The 20,191-nt window shown below is 38.2% G+C and overlaps 1 protein-coding gene and 1 pseudogene across 1 annotated transcript in view; one reads left to right on the top strand and one right to left on the bottom strand.

Annotated features, from left to right (window-relative positions):
• Positions 1 to 20,191, bottom strand: part of LOC141752673 (protein NLRC3-like) — a 782,294-nt gene that overhangs the window by 102,421 nt on the left and 659,682 nt on the right. The window lies entirely within an intron of this gene.
• Positions 7,631 to 13,230, top strand: LOC141752704 (collagenase 3-like; annotated as a pseudogene).

Here is a 20,191-nt window from a genome sequence, read left to right as displayed (position 1 = left end):
GTGCATGCGACGTGGCACGCTGTTTTAAGCTGAACATTATATATACAACTCTCTCCTTAGCTTTCTGTGGTCCATGTTCAGTGTGGTACACACCATGATACCAAACAGCACAGTGACTACTTTTCACCCTTTAAATAGGCAGACTGACTGATTACAAGTTTGAAGATACATGTGATACTAATTACAGGACACACCTTAGTTTAACGTGTCCCTATGGTCACATTATTTTACATCTTTTCTAGGGGTACCATCCTTTTTGTCCAGGCCAGTTTCATTAGTTTGTTTTTTAAAATGATTCTGTTGAACCACAATTCAAAATCAATGTCTGATTTTCATTAGTTAATTTTCAGTACATTTTTATTTATTATTACTTTTGTCAGTTTCAAGTTATTTCAGTGACCATTGTGGGTTTTTCTTTCTGTAACGGAAGGGTACCAACAATGTTGTCCACATATATATATATATATATACACAGTATATTATTCAGGTTAAACAACTGGGGTAAATAAAAAGACCTGTTGATAACTTGACCTGTGCATTTGAAATCCTGAGTTTTACTGCCCTCCAGTGGTCACAGGTAGTAACTGCATCATATAATTTTTCAAGCTAACGCCATTGCAAACTTTAGTAGGAATAATACAGTTATCAATACTGATTAAATTCTTTAGAGGTAGGCTATCAAAAAGACAATTAGTATGTTCATAATAGCATCTGTATTTCTAATGTATAGTTTGTTTAAAAAAAACAATATAAAGCCCTGCATCATGTAACGTTCTGAGAACCCTGAAATGGTGAAGTCTGTGTGTGCGTGTGCGTGTGCGTGTGTGTGTGTGTGTGTGTGTGTGTGTGCGTGTGCGTGTGTGTGTGTGTGTGTGTGTATATGAATGTCGATCTATTCCTAATAAATGATATGTTTTCAGTTATACTCAACTTATGTTGATTTACACTGTAGCCTACTCAAGGTGACATTTGATGTGACTGCTCTGCTGTCTCATATGAACCTCTGTGGGATGAATGCTCATCGGTAGATTCTTGCTCGTCTCCTGTATGAAATGGATGTATCCTCACTGTCCTGCATTATTATGAACCATAGTAACGTGGTTATGGGTCATCCATTCACTAACTCACTCCCTCTTCCTCTCCTCGCAGTTCTCATGCATTAGCTCCGTGTTGTTGACTGATTATGTTGTGGCTGCTTCGACATACAGTCGCCTATGTTGATGTTCAAGTTTGCTTTTCTAAAATCAGAGTTGTCTCTGCTGTTGCAGCGCGTTTTTGCGCTGCGTAAAAACTACGTGGAGATCATCCGGACGAACCGACGCACGAAAAATTCTAGTTTAAAGTCAAGGACCTTCATATTTTCTATCTGCAGACCTGATGGCTCGTGGTAATCAAGTCTGCTGCTTTATTATAAATAGATGTTGGTCTGGATGCTCTGAAGCTCTTTTTCAGCAGGTAAATGGATGAACAGTTCATCGGAGGAATTAAGGTAAATAAGAAGTAATGCTGTAGTGGTGCTGACCTTTTTAACATGGCAGCTAGAAGCAGTGACAGTTAACCTGCAGCAGTAAGATAGAGTAGGCTACCTACACAAGATTATTTCCTACAGGCGGTGAAAGAAATGGCCTGTGTGTCCTAGAATATCACAGGCAGCACAGAAAACCCCCTCACCCAAGATATTAGTAATATCAGCATGTATGACATCTCTGCAACGTTATTACAAAAAGTTTGATATATAGGTAAAGCTTGACTCATGCAGAACTGTATCAATGCAATACTTGAAAATGTTCTGCATACATGTGGATCACCTTACACCCGTTTTTCATCTACTTTTCTCTGAAAAAATGATTGCCTCTACAGGTTTTTATATTGGTGAAATGTAAAGGAATATGAATAGAAACTGCACTATGGTCTGTTAATGGTGTAGTAACAATATCAACCGAAATATTATCAATATTCATAAGTGTAAGCATTTAGTCCAGGAAATGTTCTCCTCAAAATATCAATCAGATTAAACTTTTCAATAAACATCTTTAGATTCTCAGCTACTGCACTAATGTCACGTGGTGGCCAACAGTCAATAGAGTTGTCTAATAGGTCTCCAATCTTCGATATTTAATCTATCTTTGTTTGTTTTTGGAATTCATGTAATTACCCCGTGCCTTAATGTAGTAGGGAGCTCAGCCTTTTGAACACATTCTGTAAACATTGCTAGTGAGAAAGTTTAGAAGTAAAGGTTTTGTAAAATCCCCTGTCCGACCATCATTACCTGGGGACTTGTTTTTCTCTAAGACATTTAATACATTCAGTAATTTCAGGTAAAGATATCTCCTTCTCTCTAAAATCTCTAAATTCATCATTTAATTAAGAGGCGCAGTTCATCTCAAACGAGCCTGATATGTTCCGTGATGTCATGTGTGACGTCATTGGCATCCGTAACCTAGGTTACATAGACGCCGCTTTCCACATTCTGTTCCGGATGTCATGTGTGACGTCATTGGCATCCGTAACCTAGGTTACATAGACGCCGCTTTCCACATTCTGTTCCGTGATGTTATGTGTGACGTCATTGGCATCCGTAACCTAGGTTACATAGACGCCGCTTTCCACATTCTGTTCCGTGATGTCATGTGTGACGTCATTGGCATCCGTAACCTAGGTTACATAGACGCCGCTTTCCACATTCTGTTCCGTGATGTCATGTGTGACGTCATTGGCGTCCGGAACAGAGTTTACCTATAGACCCTGTTTTCCACCTTCCGTTAACATCCTCTCTCTTAAAGAGAGGACGGGCTCTGGGAATGCCCCCAAGTCTGTGTTGGATGCTCTGCGACCTGCTCTAGGGCGCGTCCCAACACAGGCTTGGGGGGGAGGTTCCAGAGTTTTTTTGTTTGTTGTTAGTTAGTTAGTTTGTTGGTTTGTTTGTTGGTTTGTTTGTTTGTTAGTGTTAGTGTTAGTGTTAGTATTTGTTTGTTTGTCTGTTCGTCTGTTTGTGTGTTTATGTGTGTGTTTGTTTGTTTCTCTCTCTCTCTTTCTTTCTTTCTTTCTCTCTCTCTGTCTCTCTCTAATCTCTTTCTCCCTCTCTCTTTCTTTCTGTCTTTTTTATTTATCTCTCTCTCTCCTCTCTTTCTCTCTTTCTTTCTTTCTTTCTTTCTTTCTTTCTCTCTCTCCTCTCTTTCTCTCTCTTTCTTTCTTTCTTTCTTTCTTTCTCTCTCCTCTCTCTCTCTCCTCTCTTTCTCTCTCTCTTTCTCTCTCTCTTTCCTCTCTCTCTGTCTCTCTCTCTGTCTCCCTCTCTCTCTCTCTGTCTCTCTCTCTCTCTCTGTCTCCTCTCTCTCTCTCTGTCTCTCTCTCTGAGTGCATGCTGGAGTGGAAGACGGTGAGAGCGTGTCTGAGCGTGATTGTGTTTTCTATCTTTTGTTTGTTTGTTAGTTAGTTAGTTAGTTAGTTAGTTAGTTAGTTAGTTTGTTTGTTTGTTTGTTTGTTTGTTTGTTTGTTTGTTAGTTAGTTAGTTAGTTAGTTAGTTAGTTAGTTAGTTTGTTTGTTTGTTTGTTTGTTTGTTTGTTTGTTTGTTAGTTAGTTAGTTAGTTAGTTAGTTAGTTAGTTAGTTAGTTAGTTAGTTAGTTAGTTAGTTAGTTAGTTAGTTAGTTAGTTAGTTTGTTTGTTTGTTTGTTTGTTTGTTTGTTTGTTTGTTAGTTAGTTAGTTAGTTAGTTAGTTAGTTAGTTAGTTAGTTAGTTAGTTAGTTAGTTAGTTAGTTTGTTTGTTTGTTTGTTTGTTTGTTTGTTTGTTTGTTTGTTTGTTTGTTAGTTAGTTAGTTAGTTAGTTAGTTAGTTAGTTAGTTAGTTAGTTAGTTAGTTAGTTAGTTAGTTAGTTAGTTAGTTAGTTTGTTTGTTTGTTTGTTTGTTTGTTTGTTTGTTTGTTTGTTAGTTAGTTAGTTAGTTAGTTAGTTAGTTAGTTAGTTAGTTAGTTAGTTAGTTAGTTAGTTAGTTAGTTAGTTAGTTTGTTTGTTTGTTTGTTTGTTTGTTTGTTTGTTTGTTTGTTTGTTTGTTAGTTAGTTAGTTAGTTAGTTAGTTAGTTAGTTAGTTAGTTAGTTAGTTAGTTAGTTAGTTAGTTAGTTTGTTTGTTTGTTTGTTTGTTTGTTTGTTTGTTTGCCGGCTCTTGGAGTCGGAGGCGGGGGGCTGGAGAAGCTCACCCGCCGGCATGGAGTTAAACTCTGTCCAGCTGTTATCTGCTCCGTTGAGGATTGCAGTTTAGCAATCGGAGAAATGGTCGGTTATGGCAGTGTTAAGTCCGCATCCAGAATGAATAATGGAGTCGTGATCTTTCTGGACAACGTTGATAAAGTGAACGTGGTTGTTGAACAAGGTGTGGTGATTAAAGACACCTTTGTTCAGGTAGTGCCGCTGGTTAATCCGGCCAAAAAGATCATTCTGTCAAAAGTCCCTCCATTCATTAGTAATGAAATGTTGCAGAGGGAACTGGTGAGACATGGACATTTAATGTCTCCAATTAAACTGATTCCTCTGGGCTGTAAATCTCCTCACCTGAAGCACGTGGTTTCCTTCAGAAGGCAGGTCTATATGATTCTAAAGAACAACACTGAGGAGTTAAACTTGATGTTGAAGTTCAGGGTGGAGGAGTTTGACTACATTGTTCATGTGTCTTCAGGGAGAATGAAATGTTTTGGCTGTGGAATGGAGGGTCACCTCATCCGGACCTGTCCACAGAAACAAAACGCTGGGACACATAATGGTGAGCCTGCAGCACCAAGTCCAGAACAAGACAATACTCAGAGTACACATAGTACACAGCAGGATAATACTCAGAGTACACATAGTACACAGAAAGACAATACTCAGAGTACACACAGTACACAGAAAGACAATACTCAGAGTACACACAGTACACAGAAAGACAATACTCAGAGTACACACAGTACACAGAAAGACAATACTCAGAGTACACACAGTACACAGAAAGACAATACTCAGAGTACACATAGTACACAGAAAGACAATACTCAGAGTACACACAGTACACAGAAAGACAATACTCAGAGTACACACAGTACACAGAAAGACAATACTCAGATGAGCTAGTCAAGATGAGGAGCACCTTCAGCCACAGACTCATCCCTCCTCGGCACAACACAAAGCGCCTGGGTCAGTCCTTCATGCTGGTAGCCATCAGGCTCCACAACCAAGGCTGACCCCCATATGACAACTATTAGGACTTTTAAGAAATTTAAACATGCACTATCTGGCGCACTTTACACTCACTTTACACTATACATCCTATATACCACTTTATTGCTGACTGCACATATGTACATATTACATTTATTTATTTATTTATTTATTGTACATACTACATTTATTTATTGACGGACTGTACACACTATGTTCACCCATTCACTCTGTATCTTTTATATCTCTATTATTGTCTTTAGAATTTTTGTATACCTTTACCTCTCCTGTGATTCACTCTGTTTGCTGATGTTGCTGCTTTGACACCTGAATTTCCCTCCGGGGATTAATAAAGGTTCATATTATCTTATCTTATAAAGAAACATATAAAGAAAACTTTAAAAGACAGACAAACTGTTATTTATGTGTATTTATGTTGTTAGTAAACTGTACAGGTAATATGGTGTGGCTAAAGTAATGGAGAGTGAGAGCTCCTGGTTTTTCTGAGGATCTGTGTTAAGAGGTGCTGTTCTCATTGGCTGGCCTTCGATGACGTCGCTGCTGCGGATTGGCTGAGGACGGCGGGGTTGGCCAATTTAACTTCCGGGTAAACAAACAGCTGATAGCAGGTCGATGGCTGTCAGCTGTTTTTGCCAAAATAGTAATAATAATAATACAATAAACGGATTAAAAGTGAAGCCGAAATAACTACACAATGATGCGGATTAGTAAAAAGTCTAAATTCATGCTTTGTCAGGTCTGTTACCATGACGACAAGCAAACAACTTTTAAATTGCTTGTTTTCTGAATGGAGTCTGGTATATATATATTGTTACACACCACTTATGTGATGAATGCTTTTGATACACATGCTTTAAAGGTCCCATATTTAAAAAAGTTAGATTTTCATGTCTTTTATAGTATAAAGCAGGTTTAAGTGCTTTATATAAATACTGTTAAACTATCAAAACGCTCAATAAACGGAGAAATACAAACAGCCCGTATTCAGAAATTGTGTGTTTGAAACAAGCCGTCAGGATTTTTGTCCATTTGTGATGTCACAAATATACAATATTTAGATCATCACACGGTTTTAAACGTACACATTCTAAATGTGTCCCAGTTTATTTTCTGTTGCAGTGTATGTAAATAACATCAGCTGACAGGAAGTAAACATGGACCCAAGCTGTTGCCTAGCAACGCAATTCCTTTGAAATGAGCTAAAACGGAGCGTTTCAGACAGGCAGTGAATACAGGTATATTCAGGCAGACAGGACGAGGAAAATAAAGTTGTTGTTTTTTAACATTACAGCATGTAAACTTGTTCTAGTAAAAACACAAAACACAAGTATGAACCTGACAATGAGCACGATATGGGACCTTTAATATTTATATATATATATATATATTTTATATATATATTTTTTTATATATATATATATTTATATGTATTTATATATATGCATCATGGTTAATTGGTCACAGATTTTATAGGCAAAATGCTAAGATTTATATTTAGTAGTAGTAAATAAATAAATAATAAACAATCAGGTCCTTTTGATGAGTATTTTATTATTATTATTTCACAATATATATATAATGGCTAAGATGCTGCTTTTCTATTGCAACACTTTCATCACTTCTTGCATCTACTGGGCGGTTTACCTGAAGACATAATAAGTTGCACAATGAAGACATGTAGTGCTCCTCCCAGGGTCCAGAGTTAGGAAACAGCAATCACAATGTAGTTTTCCACTAACAATGTTGTTAACAAATGTTACACAAATAGATACATGAAGATATATATATATATATATATATAAAGAAGTGATTTTACATTTACAGAATAAACTGACCCATGTCATAAAATGATGAATATTGACCCAACTATAAACCTGTTACAGCTGTTGTGACGTAGTTGGTGAGTATACAGTTGTACGGTGACCTGTGGCATCTGCACATACTATACCTGTCAGAAGGACTTCATGACATGACGCAGCTTGTCTGTTTTCTTGCACAGAGCACATCACTGTCCTGTCAGTAGCAACAGTAGCCTGAGGGGTTAGAGGAGACATAAGGACTGTTGAATTCACGACAGACTGCCGGAAAAACCTGAATAAAATATCAGAATATGGCTCAGAATATAAGCTTAAGCTACAGATAGAGAAGTCATGGTACCTTGGCCAGCTGCTCCTGTTAATGCTGTATGTATGAGTATCACTTCCATATCACTTATTTTATTTAAAGGATAGTTTCTGTATTGACATGTCATGTGTCATCATGGGGGATTTTTCTTGTCTTGGCTGAGCAATCAAAGCCAATCTCCTCCTTGTCATCCATAAATGGAATACTTCTTCTTGAGTCACTGAGGTAGTTAGTTGCTCAACACGCCCACTCCTCCAACAACGCGTCTACTCCTCCTCAGCCTGTATATATATAACAGCTGACTCCAGCAACGCAAACACAAGTCACATTAAAGTGAGCAAGCATGAGGTCTTGCAGTCTGTGCATCGTACTGAGCCTACTGGCACTCACAGTTTACTGTGTGCCTACAACACCACCACCACCACCGGTCACTGTGCAGGATGAAGGCTTTGCAGAGGTGTGTATGTTTGCATGCATGTGTTCTCACTACTTTGCTTTTAAGCTGTGTATTTTGGGGACTTTTCTCACCTTCATTTTACAGAACTACCTGAAGAACTTCTTCAACCTGACAGAGGAGAGAGGTCCAGCCACCAGACGGGGGATCAGCCCGGTGAGCAGGAAGCTGAGTGAGATGCAGAGATTCTTCGGTCTCCAGATCACCGGGACGCTGGACGCCGACACCGTGGTGATGATGAAGAAGGCCCGCTGTGGCGTCCCGGACGGCAACATCGCCCGTTTCTCCACGTTTGGAAGTAACCTCAAGTGGGAGAAAAAGAGCCTTACCTACAGGTGAACTGATCTGAAGTGAGAAAGTAAAGTGTGAGAGAGTAATATCATAGTAAGTCTAACTAATAATTCTTCTTGACTATTTGTCTGACAGGATAGTGACCTACACACGTGACATGCCTGTGTCAGAGATAGATGACTCCATAGAGAAGGCGCTGCAGGTCTGGGCCAAGGTCACTCCTCTGAGATTCACAAAGATCAGCAGTGGCACCGCTGACATCATGATCTCCTTCGGCAGCCGATGTGAGTACAGAATGAGTTTCAGAGGTGGAAGAAGTACTCAGATCCTTTATTTAATAAAAGCAGAAAAAGTCTAAAAATACTCTATTACAAGTAAAAGTCCTGTATTCTCAGTGTTAATTATCAAAAGTACTCACTATGCAGAATGGCAGTGTGTTTAATTATTAATATTATATCATATTATATTACATTATATCATATTATATTATGTTATGTTATATTATAGTGTATTGTATTATATTATATCATATTATATTATATTATATCATATTATATTATGTTATGTTATATTATATTATATTGTATTGTATTGTATTATATTGTATTATATTATATTATATCATATTATATTATGTTATGTTATATTATATTATATTGTATTGTATTGTATTATATTGTATTGTATTATATTATATCATATTATATTATATTATGTGATATTATATTATATTGTATTGTATTGTATTATATTGTATTATATTATATTACATTACATTATATCATATTATGTTATATTATATTGTATTATATTATATTATATTATATTATATTATATTACATTATGTTATATTGTATTATATTATATTGTATTATAGTATATTATATTATATTATATTATATTATATTATGTTATATCATATATTATATTATGTTATATTATATCATATTATGTTATATTATATTGTATTATATTATATTATATTATATCATATTATATTATGTTATATTATATTATATTATATCATATTATATTATATTGTATTATATTATATCATATTATATTATATTATATTATATTATATTGTATTATAGTATATTATATTATATTGTATATTAAAATAGTGCTGCATCATATTTTACATACTCTTCATGTACAGCATGTTGCATGGAAACTCTTGATCTCAAAAATAACTAGTAACTAAACACATCAAATAAATGTAGTGAGGTATAAGTATGATATTTCCATCTGAAACATTGTGGACTACAAGTATAAAGTAGCATGAAATTTAAATACTCCAGTAAAGTACACACACCTCAAGTAATGTACTTTAATATTTACCACTGATAACTTGAGCTTGTTGATCTGCTATGGTGCGTATTTGGGTGGCATATCCCTTAATTACTGGCAATGCAGTGCAGTTACATGATGTACCGTATATCACTCAACATAACAAAGAGACAACAATCATTCCACTGGTGGCGTGCTGGTGCCTGCAGGAACCATCTTTACCATGTGTTAAGGGTTAAGAGGGTGTTGAAAAAGGCTGGTTGTGATATCCCACAAAGAAAACTTAGCTATACAGAAGACATTTGTGTTGTGGGGTAAAATAGCAACGATGCATTTGGAACAGCCAGTTCTGAGTTTACAAAAATACAATAAGTGTAAAGCAGGAGTCAGCAACCTGCGTCTCTTCAGCTCCTCTCCAGAGGCTCCCTGTGGATTTATAAACATGGAAATGAATAACTGTTCTTTGTTTACATTTTCATTTTTATTTATCATTGTTGTAGGTCTATGGTACGACGGGACGACGGAGTATTAGAGCCACATTAAGGAGAAAAAATAAATCTGAGATTTAGAGAATAAAGTCATAATATTACAAGAATAAAGTTGTAATTTCTGACTTTTTTCTCGTAATATTCTGACTTTATTGTGTAAATCTCAGATGTGTTTTCCCTCAATGTGGCCCTAATACTCCGTAGTACATTGTCTCTTTGGCCCTCACTGCATTAGACTTACATACTATATACTTAGACTATAAACTGCGTTACCTTCATCACAATGATCACATGTTTTGCGGCTCCAGACAGATTTTCTTTTTTGCCTAAAATGGCTCTTTTGATAGTAAAGGTTGCTGACCCCTGGTTTGGAGAAAACAACATTAGACCGTGGTAGAAATGCAGACAACAGTGGACTGAAGGAACCTTTTAGTTCCAGGGACTAAAAGTGGAAACCCAGCATTAAGAACGTACATTTAAAGCTGCAGTGGGTAGAATTGGAGCAACGTTTTGCCCAATGATGGCAAAATAATACTGCCTGCTGCTGGTTCTGACGTGAGGTTTCTTGTTAACAGCACATGGTGATTATTACCCCTTTGACGGCCCTGATGGCACTCTTGCCCACGCCTTCGCCCCGGCCCCCGGCATCGGAGGAGATGCTCATTTTGATGATGATGAGACCTTCACTTTCCGCTCAAACAGAGGTGAGTTTGTTATTGACGCTCAGCATGTCTGTTTTTACTTGTCAGCGTGAAAGGATATAATTATGGAGAGAGGAGCTGTAACTAACCTGTAGTTCTGTGTATTCTCTGCTGCAGGCTACGTCCTCTTCATGGTGGCTGCCCATGAGTTCGGCCACTCCCTGGGCTTGTCTCACTCTGATGATCCCGGTGCTCTCATGTACCCCGTCTACTCGTACAGAAACCCCGACACCTTCGTTTTGCCGCGGGACGATGTCAACGGCATCCAGTCTCTCTATGGTTAGTACTAACGATGCCTGTTTGCACACAGTAGCACTTAAACCAAAATCTCAGACATCCTCTTGCGCAATATTTCATGATGCTACTCAACTGTTATTGTTGCAATATGATGCAGCGCTTTCTAAATACTTGGTGACTCATTTTGTTTATCCTCCAGGTGCAAACCCTGATAAGGATCCCTCTGTAACCAGACCTCAGCCCCCCCACCACCCCCGACTCCTGTGATTCAACCATGGTTCTGGATGCTGTCACCACCCTGCGAGGAGAGATGCTCTTCTTCAAAGACAGGTATATCAGACATGCTGCACAGCAGAACGCTAAAACATCTGGATCCAAACCTATCGGGATTTTGTTCTCACATTAGGGATGCACCGATACCAGTATCGGGTATCGGGTTCAATACTGTGCTCATGTACTCGTACTCGGAAAAACGGCTCCGATACAACGGCACCGATACCGCTTTACGGTGGTCCACCCGACCCCACTGGGCCGGGATCCCGCCTCAGCCGCCCGCACCGGCCCTCACTTTCATTGCGCCCACGGGGTTTTGCTTGCACCCTCTGACTCGCGCGTGCGTTAGACTCCTTGGGTCGGGTGGGTTGCCAACATCGCCGCAGACCCATGGCGCCTTTTACGTGGGCCGAGCCCCGATCTGGCGGCACGACGCGCTTGGGGCGCACTGAAAACAGTCCGCCCCGGTCGACAGTGGCGCCGGGAGCAGGGGGCCCCGTCCCTCCCCGGTGGGGAGAGAGGGCGCAGCGAGCCCTTTGACTGCGAGCCAAATGCGCCCCGAGCCTTTCCAAGCCGGCATAGAGCCTGTCGCGGCGCACCGCCTCGTATGCGGGACTCCCCAGCCTGCCGTGTGTCGCTCACACCCTCCAGCTGGCTGTTAACGAGGATCTTTAGGCACAGAGAAGTACTCGTATCGGTACTCGGCATCGGAGAGTACCCAAGTGTAAGTACATGTACTCGGTGCATCCCTAGTTCTCACCATAAGTGGCTTCATGTGCATAATGTTCTTGTGAGTTTTCAGCTTCTTCTGGCGGAGTTACCCTCAGAGCAACACACCTCAGCAAAGTCTCATCACAAACTTCTGGCCCAACGCCCCCACCAGCATCAACGCCGCTTATGAAAGCCGACACTCAGATAAAGTCTTTCTCTTTAAAGGTACGTGTTCTTCTGATCTACCCGAGGCTCCGATCTGAAAGCATTTTCAAAGTTTACCTCAATCATCTTTTCCTGCCTGCAGGTCGTAAAGTGTGGGCTTTCAGGGGCTACGACCTCGTGCGTGGCTATCCTAAAAAACTCACCAGCGTTGGTCTGCCTAGACGCGTGAAGAAGATCGACGCGGCCCTCTATGACGTGCAATCTGGCAAGACTCTGTTCTTTGAAGGCGACATTTACTACAGGTGTGTTGAGAGTATATACACTGGTATTCAGTATTTTTAACCTTTGTTGAATGTATCTAACTGCTGTCTGTGTTTCCTCAGTTACGATGAGGCCAGAAAGACGATGGACCAGGGTTTCCCCAAGCGAGTGGATCAGACCTTCTCCGGCCTGAGCGGCAGGGTGACTGCAGCTTTCCAGTACAGAGGTGAGCAGCAGTCAAAGCTGACCTAAAGTTTTCCAACTCAAAACAACTGGAATGAGATATTCAGACCCGTCTTTAATGTTTTCAACCTAAAAAGAAAAGGGACATTTTTGGGGGAAGTGTGCTTAAAAGCTTTTCTTGCTGAGAGTTACATGAGAAGACCGATACCACTTTATTTAATGGACAAACATGAGAGTGGGTGGCATCAATCTTCTCGTCTAATTCTGGACAACAAAGAGATTCAAATATTCACAAAAATGAAAAAAATATTCCTTTTAACCAGCACAGAAACTAACCTTGAGTCTGTGTTCTGCAGGTTTTACGTACATCTACAGCGGACCCTACATGTTTGAGTACAACCTGAGGACCGGGAGGTTGTACCGCGTGCTGAGGAACAGCTACTTCCTGCGCTGCACTAACTTCTAGAGCAGTTTAAATAATGGAAAGCTGTTTATGTAGCCACTCTGAATGAGAATGAATGTACACTAACAGTGTTAAAATAGGTCATTTTAAATATTTCTATTATTCAAAATATTACACATTTAATTGTATGAAATTAATTTAGAGCTGTAGTATATAAATGAAATGTGATGTTATTTTTATATATTGTCTTGAAGATGTTCCTTCAAGACAGCAAGTCCACTTGCATTTGACCACTTCCTACTGGTGCTGCTGTTCTTTATATCTGTAGTGTAATGATGCGACAGATGACCTGGAAAGCTTTGGATGTGTGTGTGTAATCAATGCATTTTAATAATTCATTTTATTGATATGTAATTGGACAATAAAACCATGGATTACCAAAGGTCTTATAAAGGTCTTGCAAATTAATACAATTAATACAACATAAATACAAAAATCAACCTTTTGTAAAAGCCCCTTTCGTTTTGTGATGGTATACCACCACTTATGCTGTTATTCCACGAGGCCAGCGGTCAGCAACCTGCGTCTCTTCAGCTCCTCTCCAGCGGCTCCCTGTGGATTTATAAACATGGAAATGAATAACTGTTTTTTGTTTACATTTTTATTTTTATTTATCATTGTTGTAGGTCTATGGTACGACGGTACGACGGAGTATTAGGGCCACATTGAGGAAAAATAAATTAATCTGAGATTTAGAGAATAAAGTCATAATTCCGTAGTATCCGGTTGGAGTACTGGAGGTTGTGTGTTTGATCCTTATATGACACAATGGGTTTTGAGGTCTTACTTCAAATAAACAAGTCAAATACAAAAAGAAACAATACATCAACATATCTGGTGAGATAGCTCAGTGTGGTAGATAACTGGACGGAATACCTACTTGGAATACTGGAGGTTGTAGGTTCCATCCTTATTTGACATGATGAGTTTTGAGGTCTTACTTCAAATAAACAAGTCACATACAATAGCAAACACCACATCAGTGTATCTGCTCAGATAGCTCAGTGTTGTAGATAACTGCTTGTAGTATCCGGTTGGAATACTGGAGGTTGTGGGTTCGATCCTTATTTGACACAGTCTGTTTTCAGGTCTAACTTCTAATGACCAAGTCAAATATACCAAGAGAACAGTCCTTACTGCGTGTGGCATTGGTGGCTGGGTTGCTGAGTTCTGGTTCGGGCTGCGGCAGATCGGGGTTCAATCCCTACCCTCATCAGTGTCCGGTGCCCGACAGTGGTGTGAGACGAGCGTCTCCTCCCAGGGTTTACCAGAGATACAACTGAGGGGTTATGCATCAGTATATATGTTAAATATATACTTTTATGCGACGCATGTGATATTAAATGCGAAGTATAAATATAATTAATATAATAATATATATTATATAATATATTATATAATATTATATGCGTCGCATATAATATTATATGCGTCGCATAAAGTATATATATTAAATAATATCATATGCGTCGCGTAGAATATTATGTGCGTCGCATAAAAGTATATATTTAACATATATACTGATGCATAACCCCCCAGTTGTATCTCTGGTAAACCCTGGGAGGAGACGCTCGTCTCACACCACTGTCGGGCACCGGACACTGATGAGGGTAGGGATTGAACCCCGATCTGCCGCAGCCCGAACCAGAACTCAGCAACCCAGCCACCAATGCCACACGCAGTGAGGACTGTTCTCTTGGTATATTTGACTTCGTCATTCGAAGTTAGACCTGAAAACAGACTGTGTCACATAAGGATGGAACCCACAACCTCCAGTATTCCAACCGGATACTACGAGCAGTTATCTACCACACTGAGCTATCTGAACAGATACACTGATGCGGTGTTTGCTATTGTATGTGACTTGTTTATTTGAAGTAAGACCTCAAAACTCATCGTGTCAAATAAGGATGGAACCTACAACCTCCAGTATTCCAAGTAGGTATTCCGTCCAGTTATCTACCACACTGAGCTATCTCACCAGATATGTTGATGTATTGTTTCTTTTTGTATTTGACTTCTTTATTTGAAGTAAGAGCTCAAAACTCATCGTGTCAAATAAGGATGGAACCCACAACCTCCAGTACTCCAACCTGATACTACGACCAGTTATCTACCACACTGAGCTATCTCACCAGATACACAGTTGCAGTGTTTGTTATTGTATTTGACTTCTTTATTTGAAGTTAGCCCTCAAAACTAATTGTGCCATATAAGGATCAAACACACAACCTCCAGTACTCCAACCGGATACTACATCCAGTTATCTACCACACTGAGCTATCTCACCAGATATGTTGATGTATTGTTTCTTTTTGTATTTGACTTGTTTATTTGAAGTAAGAGCTCAAAACTCATTGTGTCATATAAGGATGGAACCCACAACCTCCAGTATTCCAACTGGATACTACATCCAGTTATCTACCACACTGAGCTATCTCACCAGATATGTTGATGTATTGTTTCTTTTTGTATTTGACTTGTTTATTTGAAGTAAGACCTCAAAACTCATCGTGTCATATAAGGATCAAACTCACAACCGCCAATATTCCAACCAGATATCTACCAACCTGAGCTATTTCAAAAGTCATAACATAGCATGTAAAAAAAGTTGTGTTCGAAAAATGCTATTAAAAAAAAAAAAAATCATGAAAAAAAGGCATACTATTGTAGGACAAAAAATGGCATGAAAAAAGTAATATGTCAAAAATATTTTGAAAAAAAAAGTCATTCTGTAGCATGTTGAAAATTTGTACAAAGAAAGTCGCAGTATAGTATGTCGAAAAATGTTCTTAAAAAAAGTCATATAGTATGCTGAATTTTTGGGGGAAAAAGTAATAGTATAGTACGTTGATAAATTCTTATCTACCACACTGAGCTATCTGCCAGGATACACTGGTGCAATGTTTCTTTTTGTATTTGACTTCTGCATTTGATTTGGCCCTCAAAAATCAGTGTGTCACATAAGGATCAAACCCTAACCCTAACCCTAACCCACAAACTAGAGACCTAGAGCATTCAGAGGATGGATGGCTTTCCTAGCTAGATTGACAAGGAGAATTCTTGGAGAAATGTCCAAATGTCAAAAGGTTTTGATACCAAATCACAGCATGTCTTTTTCTACTGTGTTCCTCAAGGTCTTGGTGTCTTAATGTGGTCTTTTGGAGGGATTGTTGCTAATCTTTTATCAATTCTCCCAATGTAAAAGGAGGTTAAATTCAGCACCAAATCTGTGTAACAAATGGTATCAACCCCAAAAATGATGCAACAACTTATGAGACATAATGTACACCCCTTCTATGTGGCATCTACTGTTGACTTTTATGATCTACTCCTGAACATCCCCTTTCCCCCAACCCTACCCCCCTACACAAGGGGCTGGAATGGCAAGAGGTTAAATTGTAGATGTGGGTTGAGCCCCTGCAATGGACTGGCTTCCTGTCCAGAGGGGTGTATGGCTAAACTGCTTCATGACTAAAAAAAAGCAGTAGATAATCTCCTTAGCAATGAGCCACATCAGCTCAAACAGGGCTTACTTTTAAGACTATAAACAGACTGACTACCCGTCAGATGAGTGTATTTTGTGCAGTTTTGATGCTCTTTCATCTAATGAAAACATCTCACTGAATTGAGGTGGAGTGATTAGGATGCTTACATATCCACCAATTAGGCCTCAGGGTAATACAAACTGCATGATGACAGTCTCTACATATATGTAGTCCTGTCACAGAGGAAAGTGAACCGACACACATTAGATTTAACATTTGTTCAACGTGATTTTCTTGATAAACCAGTTTCTACTGTCTGTATTCACATCAGTGTGACTGATATGAGGTCAACTATTCACACCGTGAAGCAAAGAAACCCACTGCATTAAAAACACAACGAGCACAGATGAAGAACAAGAACTCCCAACACCTGCAGCTTCATCACATTCCTGCTGTTTCTAACAGAAACACACCTGCCAGGTGTTATTTACCTGCACTGTACGTAGACAAGGTTTCAGCCATAACTACCTGTACTGTAGGTGTCACAACTAACATTTATCAGACAATTAGACTCAACAACATGAACACAGTGATGCTGATCAGAGAGTATCAATCTGAATTATGATTATCAGCTGAAGAAACACCTCACTGATATTCATTATTAACATTATACAGGACAACCTGACATTTATTGATCAGAGTCAAACTGTTACAACTAAATATACCATTAAAGTTGAACCCAGACTGAGCTGTCTCACCTTAAACAAGCTGATTACTTTAAACACGGAGTATCTTTGATTTATGAGGGTCGGTAACTACACCTGCATCAATAACAAGTTAGAGAAATTACATATAAGAAAAACTTCCGGTTACATCCTTCAAAATAAAAAAGATAAATGTATATCAAGTTAGAGGAATTACATACAAGACACATTTCTGGTTACATCCTTCAAAATAAAAGAGCAAGAGATGTAGTTATGCTCTTTGTCCACAGGAGGGCAGTGTGATTATGATTTTAATTATAATGATTGTGTCTAACTACAGCTGTTTAGGGTTAGGGTTAACAGTAGATCTCATTATTTCTTATCTTTATTTTATCGTTTATATTTTACTGTTTATATTTTATTATTTATATTTTGCTTTATCTGATTTGTATTAATTTATTATTGTTATTATTATTATTATTATTATATTATTATTATTATTATTATTATTGCTATTATTATTATTATTTTTATTATTAATAGTGGTAGTAGTAGTAAAATTAATATCTCGTTTTTTATTATTATTATTGTTAATAATTATTCCCACAAGCTATAAACGATCATTGCATCGGGGTAAATAAAGTAGTTTCTTATCTTATCTTATTTCTTAACTGAGGGTATTTGCTAGAATTGTTTAAATGATTTTATCTTATTTTATATATATTTTTGTTTGTGGATTATTATTGACTTTTATTCTTTGTTTTTACAGTAGAGCCGTCTGTAACTCTGGTTGAAAGGTCTATAAAGAACATCACTCTGTCATCTGCATAATGAGGGCCAGAACTTTTCATACTTTAGGTTGATTTTGATGCTAATACTTCTGTACTTTTACTGGAAAGCAGGACTTGTAGTATTTCTGCACTGTAGTATTAGTACTCTGACTGTGTATTAGAGTATGAAGTGAACAGCAGATGATCAGACTGTGACTTTAAGACTTTCACCTCAGTATCTGAGGGTCAATATGTGACTGAAATAAAACTGATAAAAGATGTGATTGTCGTTTTATTTCAGTCTGAATGCTTCGCTGACAGCATTATGAATCGATTTAGTCTGACTTCACAGTCATTTAACTTAAACTTTCTTCTTCTACTGCAGCCACCTTCTAACAATACATCCGATTATGTTCTTGTTGTAATATAAGTAATATTTAAATTATGTAAATCTCATCTAAATTCCTGGTCTCAAAGAGACATCTCTATCATAGGCCGAATTCTTCTTACAGAAATGGAGTGCATTTCCCGATTCATCTACCCAGCTTACTCCTTATCACTTCCCAAAAATGCAATAAAAGCCATAAACCAAGCTAATTTCAGTTATATCTGGAAAAGGAAAACACACTATATTAAGAAAGGCACTATGGTTAAAGAATATGAGGAAGGTGGACTTAAGGCTATTGATATTGAATACATTAATGAGTCTATTAAGATCATTTCTAAAACATGAAAAAAGTTTTTGGTTTCATATGCCCAGTGAAATTTTTACTAAACTAGGAGGCATCGGCTTCCTTCTTAGATGCGACTACGACTTCACAAAACTCCCCGTCAAATGATCCTTGTTTCATCAACAGGTTTTACTTTATTGGAAAATGATTTACAAGCATAATTATAGTCCCCATAAAACCCCAATACGGAATTGCCGGAATGTATTACTTAAAAATAAATCCATATTTTTACAAAATTGGTTAGAAAAAGGAAAATGATCTGTGATGCATTTATTGGACAATACAGGAAACATTCTACCATTTGAGGTCTTTTGTTCTAAACTCAGCCTCGTTGACAGAGGTCAGTATAACAATGTTGTCAAAGCAATCCCTCAAGCTGTAATTGTGATGGCATATCATTTATCTCAAGATAATTTAAACCCCCAATCTCCCTTCGCTTTTGGTGAATGGTCACAACCTCATTAACTTAAAACTACCTAACGTCACCTTTACTAAAGACTTATATCCGTTCTCTTCAAACAGAAATTCAATTCTAAAACTTTTCTCTAAAAAAGATTCTGAGAGTCTTAGATCGAAATTCTTTAAATGTCCTATTGCACCAAAAGTGAAGGAGGTTCACTTTAAGGTTCTCAGTGAAATATATATAATATCCCCCTCTGCTGAGTTCTTAAGAAACCGTTTTGGTTTTGATCACAATAACTGCTGGTTCTGTGATGAACACATTGAAACTACAGAACATTTATTTTATGAATGTATTTTTGCTAATGCTCTCTGGGATGATTTGCATTTTTGGTTGTCCACTAAATTTGTATTTTTTTTCTATTCTAACAAAGGAAAATGTTATATTTGGTACAATTGTGAAAGATCCCGTACATGAATGACCTGGCAATCAATAATCCATAATCATTCTTTTTATACATAAAAATAGATTCCTGAAATCAAGACCACATTTCTATGTTTTCCATCAGGAGCTGTGTCTTTACTTTTCATCTCTGAAACATATGAAGAAAAAGATGCTATGAAGCTTTCAATGTTAGTTGATGACCTGAACCTTACAGAGAACCCCTAAAGCACTATTATCACTATTATCACTATTATCACTGTTAGCACTATTCCCTTATTTTTACTCGTATTCTCTGTATGCCTAGAACTAATCTGCAGAGGCACTTTGGGTTCAGAATATATGAATGAGTAAAGACAAAGTGAAACCCAGGTCCAGGTGGAGGAGGTGGTGGAGTGTGGAGCAGAAGGAGTGGAGGAGTCTCAGTGTGTCTGCAGAGACTGTGCTGAAGGACAGATACACTGATGATACTCTGTCAGGTCCAGAGGAACACACAGGGATGATGGTGGTTAGAGATCACCACCCACATCTGATGAGAAAAGAAGAAGACACCAGAAGTCATCAATCAGTGTTTACAGAGACTCCCTTCATCAGCTGTCAGTCAGCATCCAGTATAAAGAGCAGCAGGACTTCAGTCTGTGCAGCGTAGCCAGCTTCCTTTCAGCTCTCATGTTAACGTATTGGAGCGAACACACTGAGCTCAGAGCTCACAGACCAGAGGCCTGTACTACGAAGCCAGTCCAACACACCCAGGGTATCTTCTCCTTATCTGGTTTAACTAACCCCTCAACCAAGATCCCGCTAAGCGGTC

The sequence above is a fragment of the Sebastes fasciatus genome, chromosome 16 (genome assembly GCF_043250625.1).
Source record: "Sebastes fasciatus isolate fSebFas1 chromosome 16, fSebFas1.pri, whole genome shotgun sequence".
NCBI classification, from domain to species: Eukaryota; Metazoa; Chordata; class Actinopteri; order Perciformes; family Sebastidae; genus Sebastes; species Sebastes fasciatus.
This window is presented reverse-complemented; position numbering and strand designations above follow the sequence as displayed.